Source organism: Dipodomys merriami, unplaced genomic scaffold (assembly GCF_024711535.1).
Source record: "Dipodomys merriami isolate MVZ:Mamm:240054 unplaced genomic scaffold, mDipMer1.0.p SCAF_81, whole genome shotgun sequence".
NCBI classification, from domain to species: Eukaryota; Metazoa; Chordata; class Mammalia; order Rodentia; family Heteromyidae; genus Dipodomys; species Dipodomys merriami.
The window spans coordinates 6,089,384-6,109,683 of NW_027206413.1; positions in this window are offsets into that span (position 1 = coordinate 6,089,384).

Below are 20,300 nucleotides of genomic sequence, written 5' to 3' on the forward strand. Positions count from 1 at the left end.
AAACTACATTAACTAGAAAGGCCATATATGTGTATTAACGATAAAGCCTGATCTACTTGTATACATTTATGCACATCACAATTAATACATCAAAAGATGTCAACTGCTTCAAAAAATTCTGCTTAAAACTCTCCATGATTGGATTGGCCCAAAACCTACTTTGGAACTTCTTTAGCATATGTAATGTTTTGTTAATATTCTGGTAATATAAAAAATTATTTATTTAGATTTTTGCCTAAAGAAGGAAATAGATTTATAAAACTCATGAGAATTCTTAGGTAACTTGGGAAAAATCTCTTAAAACTATTTTAAACAGAAGCAATACCTCCTATTTTGAAGTGTGATCCTTTCTAGCTATTGAATTCCAAAACTGTTTGCATTAATTAATAAAATCAAAATTCATTCAATAGCCTTGAACTAGTCACTGCTTTTATGATCTAAACATCAGTACTCAGGTTAACCAACATATACAGTTAAAACCTCCAACAGTCACTTCTTGGTGATTGGTACCAAAAAGAGGCCACTTAGATATTTACTTAATTCAATTTGTCCCCTAATCTTAAAATTGTAAATGATATGTTTTCTGAGTCACTCACAAATTTATTTCCTACTCTAGAAGTTTACTATAAAGCAAATGATGGTTGTACTTATAGCTATATATTTATTTTTACTGTAACTACTCCTAATCAAAGTTAACCAACATTTAGAGATTATCTACCATGTACCAGGCAGCAGCGAATGAGTTTCTTCTCATTATCATCCCTACTGCCCACAATGATACTATCTTCATCTTATAAATGAGAAAACTAAAGCTTAAGGAGCTTAAGAACCTTCCCTGGGGGTCTCCTCTCTGACAATTGGAAGGCCTTTGTCCGCACCATACAAGTGGGGCTGCGCTATTTCCCATGGGAAATAAATGAATGTAATAAATTCGAACTGGTCTTTTGTTCTTAAAAAATAAAGTCAGACTATGATATGGGTCTTTCTTAGCAGCATACAATTTTAGTTTAACTTATGACAAGTGCAACATCTAAAGCTTGCAATATTTTGTGGGAGGAAAATAATCTCAGCTCAGAAAGGTAATAGTTGGCAATTTGAGATTATTACTGCGAGTCATAGAGCCCTGTCCACTAAGTATGACTCAATGACAAAATAAGTGACTATTGTCACCTCTGCCATTTAATTCTGACCCAAGAGGCTGTAAATAGGGCAGTGAATGCTCTTCCTTAAGAAGATATGACCTGTTCATGCAAAACTGTTAATGACTCCAATTACTGAAAACGGAGTGGCATATATAAAAGTTAGATGAATACTCCCAAGCAGGGTGCTACTTCTGGAGCAGAACCTAGGGACATTGCATGGTTTTATTTGTGATGACAAACTCTTACATTCTGAAATGTCTAACATGTTGCATGTTTAAGAAAAAGAAAAGTGAAATTTTGCTCTAAAATGGAATCATTCCCACCTTTGGCCTAGGCCACTGGCAATCGCAATGATGAGCTTCTATGGTCTGACTCCTCCACAACAGTGCTTTAAAAAGATTAAGTCCAAGCCCAACAAAATAAGTACCAGGAAATGGGTGTTTGCAAGAGGAAAGGGTGGGACCAAGGGGAGAGGGGTAGAAGTCCTGGAAGGTTGGGCTGAAGCAGGGGAAGATGTTGAAGTGGTGACCTCTGTTAAGATGCATGGTACTTGTGAATTGCTTTGTTAAATGGCAAAACAAAATCCAATACAAAACCTAAAATGAAGATAGTTAGGGAAGGGGAGAGTTGGGAGGGGTGGGTGACAATGTTGAAAGGGGTGACATTGATCAAGATGCAGTGTGTTCATAAACTGCTTTCAAGAATGGCAATTCCTTGGTATAACTACTTAAAGATGATAAAAATATTCAAAAAAGAAGAAAAGAAAAAATAGTATGAAGCTGGGTACCTGTGGTTCACACCTGTAATCCTAGCTACTGGGGAGGCTGAGATCTGAGGATCACGGTTCAAAGCCAGCCGGGGCAGGAAAGTCCATGAGACTCTTATCTCCAATAAACCACCAGAAAACTGGAAGTGGCACTGTGGCTCAAGTGGTAGAGCTCTGGTCTTGAACTGAAGAGCTGAGGGACAGCACCCAGGCCCAGAGTTAAAGCTCCAGGACCAACAACAACAACAACACCAAAACAAACAAATAACAACAAAAAAAAAAAACCCAGTATGACCTAGTGGCTGGGAGGGCTCTCATTTTGGAGTAATAAATGACTAAAGATGGTGTATGTGACACAGCTCATGTCAGGTGATACCGCCTTTGTCTCAAGAAATTCAAATAATAACTTCATGGACAATGAAGGGTACAGCAAAGTATTGAGATGTGTTTATTTGGAAGGAAAGCAAAGGAACTCTGTGGCAGCAGGGAGAGTTCCAAGAGAGGTGTTGCTGTTGCCTTTGTCCCAAGTCTGGACAGGCTTTTTGAGGCGTTGGGGAGTTGGCTTTGAGCTTGTGATGACCAGGGGCTTACGGGAAAGCCAGAAGACATGAACCACCATTCATGAACCACTGTTCATGCCTTGAGACACCTCCTGGCTGGTGATGAACTTGTACCACCGTATAAGTAATACAGGGACCTAACTCTCCTGATTACCTACCCACACCTTTTCCCTACCTCAGGACTCCAGCCCCGGTCTTTAAGGCTTTTTCTACTTGACCACCCACGATGAATCAAGAGTCTGATTAAAGAACTCACATTGGTTTAGTGTTTATAAGGTGCCAAGCGGATTTCCCATCGGCTATTAATTGCTATTTTTTAAAAAAACTGTTGGAAAATCATTCTAAATTTCATCTTCTAAGAAAGGCACCCAAGGTTTACATGTTTATAAAGGTAAACATTCTGCAGAGAGAGAAAACTATATTGTGACGAGCCAGCCAGAGATGAAACAGACTATTGTGCAGTGACTTTAGCCAACAACTCCTGACAAAATATTTGTAGAATGCAAATCAAAATAACAATTATGAGCTGAAAGACTAATATAGCAGCCGTTTTTTATACTACTGTCATTTTTCTTTTATTTTCATAAGCACAAGTAAACAGGTTCAATTGTTTTAATTTTACCAAATTATCTTTAAGTAGTTGTACAAAGGGATTTTGTTTATTTATGTTCTAGTGCTTGAGCTTTTACTCTGCTTTCTTGATGCTCCGCTCAGTGAATCATACCTCCAGTCCAGCAGTTTGCTGCTTAATTGGAGGCAGAATCTCATAGCCCTTATATCTCAGGTTCCTAAAAAGCTAGGATTACAGGTGTGAACCACTATTGCATCACCATACTGAAGTTCTTAAAAGGTTCTCCAAAGTATGGAAGTAAAATAATAAAATAAGGAAAGGAAATATAATTTTCAAGAATACTTCAAGGGAAAAAAAACCTCAGGAAAATGTAATAGTAATACAAGATTAAATAATTTATAACATTATAGTGCCTTTAATGCCATCTTCAAAAATCTTATTCAGAAAACATTAAAATGGAGAACTTTCAATATATTTTTAGTTCTTTGCTATAGAAGAATGTCAATAAATTAGAAAATCAATCTGAGACATTATAGAAGTACACAGCTACATGTGCATGCAAATGTATGTATATAGTTCATTATACCTCATTTGAAACACCTAAACTTAAAAATCATTGAGTAAGTTACTTGAAGAATAAATACTGATCTTTGGTCCAAAAGACCTCTGGTTAGAGGCATAAAACACGCTTCTCTGACAAAGAGAATCAACATCAAAGAACAAATAACTGAATCTGGCTAGAATACTTAGCAGCCCAGAATATGCAGACCTCCATTACAGTCCAGCTATAACAGAAAACCTGGAGCCAGAAGGCGCAGGATAGTCTTGTAAAGAAGGTCACCAAGTACTTTCTATCAAGCACCCTGTTACTTCAGTCCAGACTCATTTGAACCCGGGAAGGTCCTCTCCAGAAGAGGCGGGGGAAAGAACAGGAGGGTCCTCAACCTCTCGCTTCGACACCAAGTGCAGAATGTCCAGGGGAAATCCTGTAGCCCTTTCCAGATGGGGGGATCCTAGGGACTGCATAACTTTTGCCAGTTCACCAGACACTGACCCACCCTTGGGGACGTGCTTCACGGTGTCATTTTGATAGTAACCTCACCTGTGACCCGCTTCTACCCCAGCCTGGCACTGGAGTGTTCCATTGTGCGGGGGTCCCAGGATGGAGCTCTCCTGTTCCACACTGCACAGGGGAAGGCGCTCCTGGTGTGGAGAGGGCTGTGTGGCACACTCACCTGAGCTCAACGTGGGAACCCGGGTCCTGTCCCGCATCAGAAACTGAGGCTCACACCATAGCGTGAGCCCGCTGGACATCCGGGCTGGCCTCTCCCACACATTGGCTAACAGGGACCTGTCACTGCCTTGACCCTTGCCCCGCAGGGACCTGGCACCGCTGCTGGGGCCAGGCAGCAGGGACACCACCTCCGAGGCCCTGTGCACAGGGTCCTGATCCCTGAGCAGAATGGAGGGAGGAAGGGGCTCCTCCACTGGGCTGCTTCTAACACTGACCCCGGACACTTCAGTTATAGCAGGGGAAGCGATGTGGAGAAGACACAACTGCACTCACTGGAACCAAAGCCAAGACAGCACCAAACCCACACTATAAGATAGATATAGATAAAATATATATATAACATTTATATTATGCTATAGATTATATATGTACTGTAGGTACAAATTTATGTATATAGGTATATACCTGTATGTATATACATATGTATATCCACATATGTAAACATATATATATATATATATATATTCTAGTTTTGAGAAACATTTTTCTCTTTACAAAAGCTACCCTACAAATTGGTAGAGGCAACAGACCTTCCAGATGGGTACATATTAACACAGCAACACAAGAAGTTAAAAAAAAAATAAGGTAATATATGTCTCCAAAAGAACAGAGTAACTCTCGAGCAACAGATCCTAATGAAAATAAAATCAATGAATTGCCTAAAAGAAACTCATAAAATGAATGAGAAACTCAGTAGAGACTATAAAAGTGAACCAAACAGAAACCTCAGAACTAGGACTCAGCGAGCCAAATCAAAAACAAACAAACAAAAATGGTGTATGCAAGCTTGACCAAGCAGAAGAAAGACTGCTGAACCTGAAGAGGTCTTTTGAACTAAGCCACGTAGATAGAAATGGTAATATATTTTAAAAAAGAATATATCATTAAGTGAAAAATGGCTTCCAACAGATAAATGGAAGCGAAAAGGCACATCAAATCTATTCAACACAATAATGGCTGTAAACTTCCCAAATCGTGGGCTGTAGACATTCAGAGCCTGTTTCAGAAGGCTTAAAAGAAAGACCAAATAGGTTTAGTCAAACATTTCCCCTATTTGGCATATTATAATTAAGTTGTCAAAGCCCAAGAAAGAGAAAGAAGCACCATGTCACATGGAAAACAATCACTTTAAGGAAAAGAAAATCTCTCCGAGAAACTGTATTGGCCAGGAGAAAATGATCTGACAAACCCAAAATCCTAAAGGAAAAAAAAAAACCTGACAATCAAGAATACTATGCCCAGCAAAGCTGTCTTTTATACTTGAAGAAATGACTTTAAAAATAATCTGAAGGAATTTATCATCACCATACCACCTATACAAAACATTGCTCAGGAAGAAAAAGGAAGATAACATCCGTCGTGAAAATAGGCAACCCAATGAAATATGGTTACAGTGGACACATGGCATAAAGGTAAATGAGAACACTGGAAAAACTACCTAAAAACCTTCCAGACCAGACAGAGACTACTTTGTGAGGCTGGAATTCTCCCATATATATTGGAGAGCTATTATTTTATTCTATCAGTGTTTGAACTCAAGACTTCACGTTTGCTATACTATAAGATAGATATACATATATACATACACACATGTGTGTGAGTGTGTGTGTGTGTGTGTGTGTGTGTGTGTGTGTGTGTGTGTGTGTGTGTGTGTGTGTATTTCTTTTGCTAGTAATGTGATTAAATTCAGGGCCTGGAGATCTTACTCAATTTTCTTGATCATGGCTGGCTCTCTACTACCTGAGCCACTCCTCAAGTCTGGCATTTTGCTGGTCAATTGAGGATAGCCTATTGCAGATTTTATGCCTGGTCTGATTTCTGGCCATGCTCCTTCAGGCCTCAGGCTCCTCAATAGGAAGGATTATAGGACTATAGATATGAACCATGCTCTTTGACTGGAGGGCTTTTTTTTGGTGGGGGAGGGGTGTCTAGTCGTGGGGCCTGAACTCTGGGCCTGGGTGCTGTCCCTCAGCTCTTCAGCTCAAGGCTAGCACTCTACCACTTGAGCCACAGCGCCACTTCCTGCTTTTTTCTTTTTGCTTATGTGGTGCTGAGGAATCGAACCCAGGGCCTCAGGCATGCAAGGCAAGCGCTCTACCACTGAGCCACCTTCCCAGCCCTGGAGGCCTTTTTTTTTTTTTTAAAGTAATAAACCAGTGTTTGCATTTCACTTAAAATTATGGAAATGCCCTAAGCATTAAAGAACAGGAGTGACTGAAGTTGATCATTTAAAGGAAATAAAAAAGAAATAGCAAAGAGCAGGACAGGACTTTTTCTCATTCATTCATGGTCCTTTCTTTTAATTAGATTTTCACCATGAGCAGACTGACTTATTTTGATTAAACAACAAATACAAAATAAACACAGATGCCACCCATGATTCTGACAAACATCTCCTGGGTAAGGCATGGTTTATATAATCCACCCTCCTTGACTAGAGAAAAAATGATCACTCTGGACAGTAACTTCATCCAGTGCCGTATCTTATATCACCAACATAGTGAAGTTTTGAATGACTTTCCTGTGTGTGTTCATTGCCTTTCATTGCAAAATGCCAGCCAAAACAACTTAAAGAAAGGAAAAGTCTAGTCTCTGTATGGTTTTAGAGGTTCTATTCCATCATGGTGGGGAAGACCCAGCAGAACAATTCACACCATGGTGAACAGGAAGCAGAGCAGAGGAATAGCAGTAAGAGGCCAGGGTAAGATTTGCCTCTCAAGGACAGTGACCTGCTTCCTCCTATTAGATGTCAATCTTCTTAGTTTCATAGTCTCTTTAATTTTCATAGTTGCTTCAGACTTTAAATCTATCAGTGGACTAAATCATTCGGAGGACTTACAGTGTCATACTCTGAAAATGCCCTCAGTAATACATGCTTTACTAATGTACTGACATTTCTCAGTCAAGATAGTAATTAATATGAACTGTCATGCTGTATGTAAAAGAAAAAAAGCTGCAACACTTATTGCTAGGTCATTCACTCTGCCACAGCTTCATCAAGAATCCTCATGCAAAATGAATTAGGCAAATAGAAATTTCCAGTGGAACCATATTCTACTTATTCTACTTAGCCGTAGCATGTCCTTTAGATTTGATTGCAAAGTTGTAGTTACGTTTTGAAACCACATTTTTATTTTATGAGTGTAGACTTAGTCTAGGTTGTCACAGAGCCATTGTGGACTAATTTTAAAAATAGAAAAAGGAAGAATTGAAGAAGTGAGAAGGAAGGAAAGAAGGAAATAAAGGAAAGTAAATAAAAAGGACACTCAGTCTCTACTTCAAATTATTCTACACCTTAGAGTAAATTACAATTTCTCATTACTGTGATGAACATGATACAGGTAGTCAGGGAGCATGTAATCCTAGCTACCCAGGAGGCTTAGGTCTGAAGATCCCAGTTCCAAGTCAGCAAGGCAGACAAATCTGAGAGAAACTTATTCCAATTAACCAGGAAAAAAAAGACAGAAGTGGAGGTGTGGATCAAGTGTTGAAGTGCAGGAAAATCTAAGACGGAGTATGAGAACCTCAGATCAAGCTTCAGTACTGGCGTGCACATGCATGTGTGGGCACACACACACACACACACACACACACACACACACACACACACACACACACACACAATTCAGTCAGGGAAAAGAACAAACAGAAAACGGAGATGACATTTGTTGGAATTATGAAAAGGAATTTTTAGATTGCTACTCTGAAAACTAAACCAATAGGTTTTCTTCTAGCAGAACTATGCATGATAAGCAAAAGGCACTTTAATACAGCACCATTTCCCTGTAAAGTCTAGGACAATAGGATTCTAATACATTACCACAACTTACCTAAAAAAAGTCTCTTTTCAATTGAGATCCTAAGAAGAAGACAAAGAAGGAAGCAGCAGAGATAAGCTGGGCAAGGCTTTTGTAACCCCTGAGAAATAGTCCAACGGGCACTAAGTTCTCCCTGACAATTCAGCAAGGTTTCATAGAAACTTTGGGTTTCTGTAGGTCATCTGTTATTTCAGAAACACACTCTTCCCTCTCTGCTCAAAAATCACTTGTCCAGACACTTGGAATCAGAGCTGCCTGAAGCTCTGTGAGAGATCACTGGCCTCCCGGCCCCCTCCTGTCTGGAAGGGCAAAGCTGCAATTACAGGTGTCCACACAGCTGCATACTCTTTTACAACTACTTTCCCATCGCTGCCAGTGACTGTAAATTTAATGAGAGCACCTGCTGCCCTCTTGCTTAGTTAATTCACAGTGATCTGCCTGAACCAAAGAAAATTTCAGAAAAGCTTCTGTTCTTCAGTAATAAATTACCAGTCTGTACTTTGGCCTGAAGGGTCTTTGATTCATGTCATATTAGGCTTACACTAAGCACTGATGACAGTGGGCACATTTAGTTTCTCTAAGTAGTATTGGGGCTGGGGAACAGAAAATGGCTACTAAGATTAAATAAAAATGAGAAGATCAATTGTCTGCTTGAATATTGGCAGCTAGGGAGCTAGTCAGCCCTGACCTCGAACATGAAGCATTTGTTCACTGAGAGTTAAAAGCCCAAGCTAATAAATTTTGTGCAATAGTGATTGGCAAAGAGCAATAAAAAAGTAACACACTTAACTTAAAAAAAATCTACATCAATGCAATGGAGCAAGGACAGTCTTTTTAACAAATACTATCAGAGTGACTGAACATGCAAAAATATAAATCAAGACACAGACCTTATACACTTCCTCAAAATTGACTTAAAAACAAGTCAATTTCCATTAAAAATTAAAACATGCTAGTTTTGGTGATATATACCAGTGCAAAATGCAAAGCCAAAATACTCCTGGATGATAACCCAAGAGGAAATCTAGATGAACTTAGATATAACACCAAAGGTATGATCCAAGATGAAAGAACTGACAAACTAAGTGTCAGTAAAACAGAAGATTTCCGCTCTGTACATGTCATTGTCAAGAGAATGAGAACATTAGCATTAGACTGAGGAAAATACTTGCAAAGAACACATCAGAAAAGGGACTATAGTTAGAAGTGCATAAAACACATATAATTATGTACATAAACATATATATATATAACTATGTATGTAATTATATATATTCAATTAAATGAGGGGATAAAGAGTTTAATAGGTGCCACAGCAAAGAAAATAATGAAAATAGAGAAGACGTTCTTCTTGGTGAAATAAAAGTTATAAACATAAGAAATCACTACACATCTGGTAGATAACCAAAATCCTGAACAAAATCAACACAAATGCTGTCTAGAAGAAGCAATAGGATCTCTTACTCGTGCTGATGGGAATTAAAAAAGGACACAGTAGCTTTTTCCAAAACTAAACACATTACTATTTTTTCCAGTACTGGTACTTGAACTCAGGGCCTAATGTTTACATATAGTTTATAACTAGTTATGTGAGAGTTGGAGTTTCTTGGACTTCCCTTCTCAGGCTGGCTTAGAACTGTAGTCCTCCTGTTCTGTCTCTTGAGTAACTAAGATTACAAGCAGAAGCTCAGACTGAACATATTCTTACTGTGTCACCAGCTGTTTGTGTTATTTGATTGTTAATAAGTTGAAATAAGTGTATTTCTACCAGAGTTTTTACATGAAGATTTACAGCAAACTTATTTTTAATGGTCAAAACTTGGAAGCCACAAAGATGTTCTTCTGATGTAATGAGAAGCTTGCTATGTTGAGACAATGAAATATTATTTAACAATAAAAAGAAATGGCATATCATGCCATAAAAAACACAAAATAAATTTAAAGGTATATAACTAGGTGAAAGAAGAAGCTAAAGACTACATAATTCCAATTATATGATATTTGGAAAAAAATTAAAAACCAGCTGTTGTCAAGGGCTAAGGGAGAATCAGGGATGAAAACGTAAAGGTCAGAGGACTTTTAGACCAGTAAATATAGTCCATGTTTGTTATGATGGTAGATATTTGTCATCGCACATTTGTCCACTCCCACAGAATGCACAGCCAAGAATGATCCTCAACGTAACTATGGATTTCAAGTAATAATGAGGTGTCAAATATATCATTCAAATGGGGAAGAGCTATACATGTGTCTGGGTAGTGGATATACAGAAAAACCTCTACATCTGACTCACAGTTTTGAAGAGATTCTCCAGCCATAATCAAAAATAAAGTCTACTAAATGGATAATTTGTTACTTCTTGTTTTCTTTACTTTCCAAATAACTACATGGAACTTCTATAAGATAATTATTTTCTTGGTGTTCAAGAAGACACTTCTCAGAAGAAGAAGTATGTAAATAAGGATACAGGCTGACTCATTGTAACAATGAGATGAACAAAACACTATGTTGAAAACAAACTTTACAACTGTGGGGGTTGGGGAGAGTGTAGTTGTGGAGGTAGGAGGGAAGGGATGGAAGGGGGGAAACAAAGGAGGCAACAATGCTCCATAGGAAATGTACTCATTACCTTGCTCATGTAACTGTAAACCTTCCGTACTGATTTTTTACAATAAAACACATTAAAAAAAGAAGAAGAAGTATTTATGGCCAATACACATATGAAGAAATGTTCAGCATCTCTGTCATAAAAGAATGAAAATCAAACAATTTTTAGAATCCACCTCACCTCAGTGAGAATGATCATTATGAAGAACACTAACAAGAACAGATGAAGGCAGGGATGTGGCCAAAAGGAAATCTTACTACACTGTTGGTGGGAATGTAAACTTGTTCAACCACTCTGGAAAGCAGTATGGAGGTTCCTCAAAAGGCTGAACATAGAGTTTACCTATGACCTAACAATTCTACTCTTAGGCATTTATCCAATAGATCACAAACCACACTAAAGGTACCAGCACAACCATATTCACTGCAGTATTGTTTACCATAGCCAGACATGGAATCAACCCAGATGCCTCCAGTGAATCAAGAAAATATGGTATATATACCCAGTGCAATTCTACTCCTTCATCAAAAAGAATGATATCCCACCATTTGTAAGGAAATGGAAAGACATGGAAAAAAATTGTATGAATTGAAATAAGCCAGACCCAAAGAAGCATAGGTTGCATGGTTTCCCTCATTTGTAGTAATTAGAATGTGACTATAAATCTATAAGTAAACCCAATGGATGGTAAAGAAAATAACCATCCCTCCCCCCCAAAAAAAATGCCAGGAAACAACCCAAATATAGTACATTCATTCAACAGAATACTATTTAGCATAGGTGATTCATTAGATTGATTCCCAGACAAGGAAAAGGTATATGGTATGTAATTCAATTTAGAGGAATAAATAAATTTTACGACAAAACAGTTTTTTACTTATATTGGAATATATAAATTATTTAACTTTGAAGTACAGAAGGGAAATATAATGTTAAGTATTACAGAACTTAGTACAATATTATCAGAAAATGCATTGTGATAGGTACTAGAACAACCAATGACTACAAAAAATGCAGGCATAGGTAATAGATCAATACTATAGCTATAAGCTATATACTTCAAAGTTAAATAATTTGTATATTCTAATATAAATAAAAAACTCTTTGGTCTACAGAAATTTAGACTCTCTTTCAAAACAGCACTTATCCCAGGCAATACAACTCTTATCTCCAAAAGTAAGAAAAGGGAAGAGAGACACAGTGAAAAAGCATATTTTAAGACTACACAGTGGCTGCCCATTTATTTTGTTTACACTTAAGTATAATACTATAATCTTGCATTTCTGAGCAAAACATTTGACCAATGTATTGACCTACATGTGTTCAGCATGACCAAGTATTATAGAAGATATAAATGTAAATAAAATATTGACCTGCTCTTAAGTGATTTATATTTTATCATGAGTGGGAAAATACGAATTTTAGAAGGAAACCACACACTGAAGTATTAATAATGCATGCCAAATGCTGTGGTTTTATTTTATTTTTGTTATCTTTAAGTAACTGTACAAAGAAATGTCAATTCAACATTTCAGCTTATGCGTACTTTTGAACACTGTCACCTTAGAATTAGCTTTCTAATGAAATATACTTTTTACAAGTAATCATAAAACATATATTGAGCCTTCTAAACAAATGCTATAGATAATTAACCTGCTGAACTTGTGAATAAACACTCTTTTGGTGACACATGGTGGCATTCACACAACAATTGGATTCCAAAATATGTTTCTTCAATGCTATATAAAAACATTCAGTTTGTGTAAGGAACAACAATAGTGCCAGTAATCAAAGAAAATCAGGATCGTCAACAATGAGAAATAATGTCTCCTAGCAACCAAGTTTCAATTACTCTTTGTTTGCTAACAAGCACTGAGATATTTTATGCTGGTAGCTTTATTCCAGTGAGTAATGTATCATCAAAGACCATGAAAGAGAGAGAGACCCTGTTTTAACCCGCTCTGGTTTCCAATCAAATCTCATGATTAATTTTATTAATGTTTTAGACCTAATTTACTTTGAGTAAGCCATAATTATGATTTGTTGTTGTCATGTTCTAAAAAGAATTGTAATGTGGAATAATTATTTGTTTAAATAATGGAATCATTGGCATACAGATGATACTCCAACAAAGTAAAAATTTATTATCATTAATAATAAGATTAAACAAAATCATATCCCAGAATAGATCCCAGGAGGACCCTTTAGCTATTTTAGTTGAGCTAGAAATAATACTACTAATTAAGATCTACTGTCATAGCAGCACTCGCAAGACCATTTACTACTGTCTAATAGAGCCCTCTGTTCTCCGTAAAAATACACTGTGGAAGTGCATCTATCTCCAGTCGAAACTAATCTGAATTGTGATCATTGAATATCAAACTTTAAGAACTTTTTTTATTTAAGGCATCTGTACTAATCCCTCTATAACATTTTAATTCTCATTCCCTCTCCATCTCTTCCTTTCATCCTCTCCTCTCCAATACACATACACACAAAACCAGAGGTCAACGTAATTAGTCAAAGCCTACAGTTAAAAATATCCAAACTTAAAGGACCTGGCATCTATGACGGATGCCTGTCTTCCCAGCTCCTCAGAAGGCTGGAACCTGGAAGATCTCAGTTTGTAGCCAGCCAACAATAAAAAGTTCATGAGAATCCAAATAAACAGCAAAAATGCAAGAAAACCAAACATGCTTGAGTATAGTTCAAACCCTGGAGGTGTAACAGATAGATGAGAGAAACAGAGAGAGAGAGAGAGAGAGAGACAGAGACAGAGACAGAGACAGAGACAGAGACAGAGACAGAGAGAGGGAAAGAGAGCACAGAGAATGCTAAAATTGTGTGTCGATCTAAACATATGTGTTTTATTTGATATCTCCTTTTATGCTTAATGATTCTGGTTATAATGTAGAAATAATGTATATTCCAGATTTGATTCTATAGTTATTTATTTAATCAGCTTTTGTAAATATTCTTGAGCAATATGTTTATCTATAATTTATATTATTTAACTGAAGAAAAAGAGAATGATCTGATTTAAATTTGAGTAAATAAATATATCAAACAAAAATACAGTAACAACCTTTAAAGATTTTCCCCTCTCTTTCAATGTGTCTATATCATTCTTTGTGACTGTCTTTTTTGACTAAAATGTCAAATTTTCTCAATTATATTCTGCATGTAAAACATTTGTCCATATTTTAACAATCTGTCTGGTTTGGGGTTCCTTTCATACTACTTTCAAAGAGGAGCAATAAATTGCAGATGTTAATGAGAGTATTTAAGCTCACTTTTAGTACTACACTATATGCTTCAACTTGTTTCACTTTGTCAAAGGTGGAATTGTTACATCAAAGAAGTCCTGTAAGCACACCATGAAGTAGAACTGAATGTACAAAAATGAGAAGTTTAAGTATGAGTAAAAGCTAGGTGCTTTTAAAATACAATAAGTAGTACATAGAATTTCATTGTATATATATTTTCTTGATCCATTCATCTACTGAGGGGCATCTGGGTTGGTTCCATATCTTACCTATGGAGAATAATGTGATAAAGTTGTGATATTAGTTTAGTATAGCCTTGTTTGTGATCATTTGGGTAAATGCCCAAAAGTGGGATTGCTGGATCATAGGGGAGCTCTATGTGGAGTCTTTTGAGGAACCTCCATACTGCTTTCCAAAGTGGTTGAACAAGTTTACACTCCCACCAACAATACAGTAGGGTTCCCTTCTGTCCACATCCCGTCCAGCATCTGTTGCTATTAGAGTTCTTGATTATAGCCATTCTAACAGGGTGAGGTGGAATTTGCACTTCTTTTATGGCTAGGGAGGTTGAGCATTTCTTCATGTGTCTATTGACCATCCTTCTTTCCTCTTCAGAGAAGTTTCTCTTAAGTCTTTATTTAGCCCACTTATTTATTGGGCAGTTGTTTGAGGATTTGTTGTTGGGGGATTTAATTTTTTGAGTTCCAAGTATATTTTAGATATGAGGCCCTTGTCTGTTGTATGGCTAATGAAGATCTCCCAATCTGTGGGCTTTCTATTGATCTTGCCAGCTATGTTTTTTGCCATGCAGAAGCTCTGCAGCTTCATGCAATCCCATTTGTCCAACCTTTCTTTGATTTGTTGGGTTTCTGGGTCTCTATTAAGAAAATTTTAGCCTGTGCTAATGAGCCCTAGAATTTCTACTATTCTATGCCTCCATCAGAAAGAAAGACTTGGAAAAAATTATATTAACTGAAGTGAGCCAGGCCCAAAGAAACATAGGTTCCATGGTTTCCCTTGTTTGCAATAACTAGTGTATGTCTGAGACAAGCAGAAAAGGTCAAAAGCTATGTTCATATGACCATATAAGATGATGCTAAGTGAAATGAACCCCAAGATAGAGACATAAGTGGTTTTATCTTTCTTGCTGTTGTTTTTAATGTATTTATAATGTACCATGTGATTTTTTTTTTCTTTTGTATGTTCTTCCCCCATGGTATAACCCCTGTTGTCACTGTATTTGATTCTGGTGCCCTGCATCTTGTATATACATTTTTCTAATTTGGGGAGGGAAGGGAAATAACAAAATGCCGAAGCAGGATACAGGTTGACCCATTGTAACATTGAGATGTACAAGACACTATGTTGGAAATGAACTTTATAACTTCGGGGCAGGGGGAAGGGAGGAGTTGGGAAAGTGGGGAGGAAAGAATGGTAGGGGAAAAACAAAGGAGGATGTAACAACACTGGATAGGAAATGTACTCACCCTACTCATGTAACTGTAACCTCTCTGTACAGTATTTTTACAATAAAAATACACAAAAATGTAGTACAATGTACATACAGGATATGTTTTAAAACATTTGGAAAAGCTATTATTTTTCAATCTTGATGAAAGAAGAGTTTATCAATCTCAAAAAATGTAATGAAATGCTATTTTCAGAAGAAATTGTAATTTTACCATATTTGTTCATTGCTATTTTCATGGATGATACTAAGATTGGCTTCAGTTTGCTTTAGAACAAGATGTTAGAGATTGTGAACAAGCAATTGCATTATCTTCTAGGACAATTGCATTGCTATTATTTTGTGGTTTAAATATGAAGCTTGTTAAAAGTATTCATCTGCTAACCATGACAGTTATAAGATGATCCATCTTCCCATCCCTGAGACAGAAGCAATATAAAAGGGAATCAATCTATTCTTTTCTTTGAATCACTTACACAATCCAGGGAAACACTAGTCAAAGAAGAGCTAAGAGACTTCTTTCCTATACAAAGTAGAACTAGGTGTAAACAAATTAGATAATTTCTCTGCATATATATTTTTATATCAGTGAAGCATGTATGTGTGTTTTTTTGTATTTAGAACTAGATTCATTTTTCAAAGAATGCCTTTATGCTTCTTAAAGACATGAAAATATTCTTTGAAAATTGGATGATCTAAAAGAATATGTGACGATGAATTTAGCGACCCTACTAGCAAAAGTTTTTCAAATAAATGTACAGGAGGAAGACAGAAATGCTTTCAATTAGCCATTTCCCTCTACCTGGTAAATTTAGCAGGGGGTAGCAAATTATTCACTTCTGGTAAATCTGGAAGTCAAGGTCAACGACATAGGTACTTCACTGGCCTGAAAAAAATACTTTGAGTATAAACTAACAAGAACCAGGGTTGCACTTAAATAGACACCGTGTGTGTCCAGCAGAGTATCAAATGCATTTCTGCCACAGGACTAGTCATAAGGCTGGGGCTTGAGCACACTATGCTTCTTCCTCAAATTCCTCTGCTTTGCTTTTGAACTCCTACCAATGGCTTTCAGCAGTGCTGTCAACAGAGCTTTGATTAGGGTCTTGAACCCCAGAGAATGAAGGAGACATGCCAAGGGAAGCATCATTACCTTACTGAAGTCATTCAGCTTTCAACTCACATTAACGTGGGGAGCAGCCACTGCTTGAAACAGTGGGCCTTTTGTAGCACATTATGCAAATGATACGACTAATCTTTTGCATTATACATAAGAGCTGCTTATTGTGCATTAACTAATTTTATCTGACTACGAAGGAGCTATGAATGCTGATTTTTTATTAAGCTCTTCATTAAGTGACAATGTCAGTCTGGCAAGTGCATATATTAGCATGTGCCGATCATGTGCGATGAATAAATACATATACACATCCAATGACCAGCTCTTGCGGTGGTGGAAACAATCTAAGCATGAGTGCCATCAGTAATATGTGAGAATTAGTCAGGAAAAAAACATCCTGTGTTGTTGAAACTCTTCACACGTTTATTATTTTGTTTTTTTTCATAATTAAGAGGTTTCAATTCCAGAAGTCAGGTTATGAATATAAACACATGTTCATCAATGTCATACTTCAATGTATGAAATCATGGACCTGAAATTATTTTTAAAAATCTTGCATGTGTGGATGAATGGTAGTAGTTTAAATCTTTGTGTATTTCCTTTTAGTATATTGACCAGTTTTGTAATGATAAAAGCAGACAATGAACAACTGAAAAACAAAAACTAAAGCAGCTACTTCAGTTTTTACATAGATTTAATTCATTTCAGTATAATAAAAGGAAAAGAGAGCAAAAACGCTACTGTGTTAAATATTTACCAAATTAATTCGGTCCAAATCTAGGCAGAAGCATGCCTGCCTAGTAAGATTTTCTTTTTGTGTTATTTAATTAGCATATTAACTAAGAGAGACGTTGGAAGCTAACATGGGCTGGACAGACACACAAGTTATTTAGAGGTTGACCAACAACTTACAAGAGAAAAAGATTCCAAAACTATAGATTAATATGGATGTATTTTAATCAGCTAATAGAAATTAAAGATCCCCTATATACCAATTCTTAGGAATTTTAGGATTGTTGATCACTTTAAGTATATTTTTTAACGACACAGTCAGCAGGACCAACTAAGAAGCCAGCCTGTGATTACTTTTGTTTCTGCTTTTCAGGGAGTAAAGGCTGGAAAGAAATGAAATTAGCCTTTTCCTTGAAGATGGTTAACAGCAACACTGAGGGCAGCAGACTCTCGGGAGGGGCAGGAATCTTAATACACCCTCTGGCTTCAAACTTGAGTTCCCAGCTTTAGTTCATTAAAATTAATGACCGACCACTGCGTGTTGTGCATGAGAACAGCTCATTCCTTTATCACCCAGGTAAACTAAGACACGTATTACTACACATGACACCAAACCAGCCCTAGGATTTGGCTAGGAGCCCGACCTAACTGCAGAATGTTTATTAAATTATTAAAATTTATGGGTTGATAGCACTCTCAAGCAATTTATTATAGCTGTAAACCATTTTTAAGTTTTGAAAACACAATAAAGTTGATTTAATAATCCCCCTAATCTTATACACAACTTCCTCCAGAATTTTCTTCAATTACGCCTCATAAATTACAATTTATTGTGTATTAGAGGAACACTAAGAAACAAAATACTTCATGAGCGTTTCATCAGATTCATTTATGCTGAAACATTTGCCAGGAAGCATAACAAATTCACATGTGACCCCTGCACTCCGAGGGGTTGAAGTTCAAACCAAAGCCACAATGGAGAATTTCTTTGCCAAAGATAATAACTAAAATCTTCCTTTGACTTGAGCCAAGACCTCTGCTTTAATGAATGCTGTGGCAGAGGTCAGGAAGGGAGAGAGGCAGTTTGTTCTAGGGAAAATCTCTTCACGCTTAACACAGCTTGAATTGCAAAGCACAGTCAGCATCCGGTCTTTGCAGGGCTTTGTTAGAGAATAGGCTGCTAAGAAGTAGATCACAAAGAGGGAGTAATTGCCAAGACACACTGGGCTTTCTTAGGGGGCAACACATCTGCAATGTATGCAAATTTGCCCAGATTGAATGACCTTTAAGGGAACATTCTATGCTTTTAAAAATAGGGTTTACAGTGCTTTAGGATTTGGAGCCCTACTTGAGGCATAATCCTTAATTGTAGAACAATCTGGAATCTGCTTTGCATTTTATGGTTTGATCAGAGCAGAAATCCATGCTGAATCTAAAGGGTCCTTCAGCAGGAGGAACTTTGTTTTCATAATAAATAGATTTTGTAGGAAGTATTAGGGGTTTCCAGAATAAAACACACACACACACACACACACACACACACACACACACACACACACACACACACACACACACACACACACAAATATATTCATAATATATCTAGTTCCTGGCTTAGATGGGAGAAAAAAAATCTGTTAGAAAAAAAAAAACCACGTGAATTCAGAAGAAAGACCACATCTACATTCCTTCAGTATTTCAGACTTCTGTGTCAATGCTCCTGTAAGAGGCTGGCTGCTGAGACCCTTATTCAAGCAAACCCATGATTAACTTCAATGATGTGAAATCTTCAGTTGCTGGTTTCCTGGACTTAAAGAATCAGACCCCAAACCAGCCCTTGGATCTGTGAGCATCTTTCAGAAGAAAGGAATTCCTTTTACCAACATGGGATTTGTTTCTGCATACGATATGCATTGGACTTATTTTTCTAAACATAAGCAAGATCCTCTCTGAGACTCAGAGGCAATGGCGGAACAGAAACGAGGACTCTCCTTGGTTTAGTGCTTCCAAAGACGTTCCACCATGATGAAAACCTCGGTGTCCCTAGGAGTGTCAAGTTAAAGTCACAAGTCCATAAAAGACTACGCTGGGCTCGTTTCTGTTCATCTCTTTACCTTTCTGCCCTTAATGGCAGATGCTTTGAAAACGTGGTCAGTAGAAGGTCCTGCCCAACCTTGTTGGCAATCCCATCCTTGTGCTTTGGCTTCTGCATCTGTAGTCTTCTCCAGTCTTGACTATGGAAGTGTCAGGCCTAGAGTAGCCTACCCTGAACCAGTTTCCACTCCTGAACTACCCAGCTCACAGGGGTATGCAGCTAAATTGAACAGATCCTGAAGACTAAGGGTTGACAGAATAAGCGGAGAGGACCAGCTCACAGAGGAGAAACGAATAGAAATCAGTCACTGAGATAAAGAGAGTTACAAGAAGTAGTTGCCTTCAGCTTTTCCTCATGAAGTGACATCTTTTTTTTTCTTTTTTGGGGGTTCCTGTCATGGGGCCTGAACTCTGGGCCTGGGCGCTGTCCCTCAGCTCTTCAGCTCAAGGCTAGCACTCTACTTTTTTTTTTCTTTTTGCTTATGGGGTGCTGAGGAATCGAACCTAGCACCTCAGGCATGCAAGGCAAGTGCCCTACCACTGAGCCACCTTCCCAGCCCCTGAACTGACATCTTTTTAATTCTTGGATTCTTTATATTCTCCTCGTCTATAAACTCCATTTTAATATGTGGCTAATCCATCTACAACTTCGGTGAATTATCCCTTTCAAGCAAAACTAAATTAAAATAAAAAAGTGAATAGAAAAGATTGGACCTGAATGATGGAGGTGTCAGAGCTGTGAGTGGGTACCAAGAGTATGGTTGGGAGACGTGCCCCTGGACAGAGTCTGATGCTGGTGGAAAACTGCTGTTATGAGTTTGCTTTATCCTGTCTGGAAGCTGAAAGCAGCAAAGCACAGGT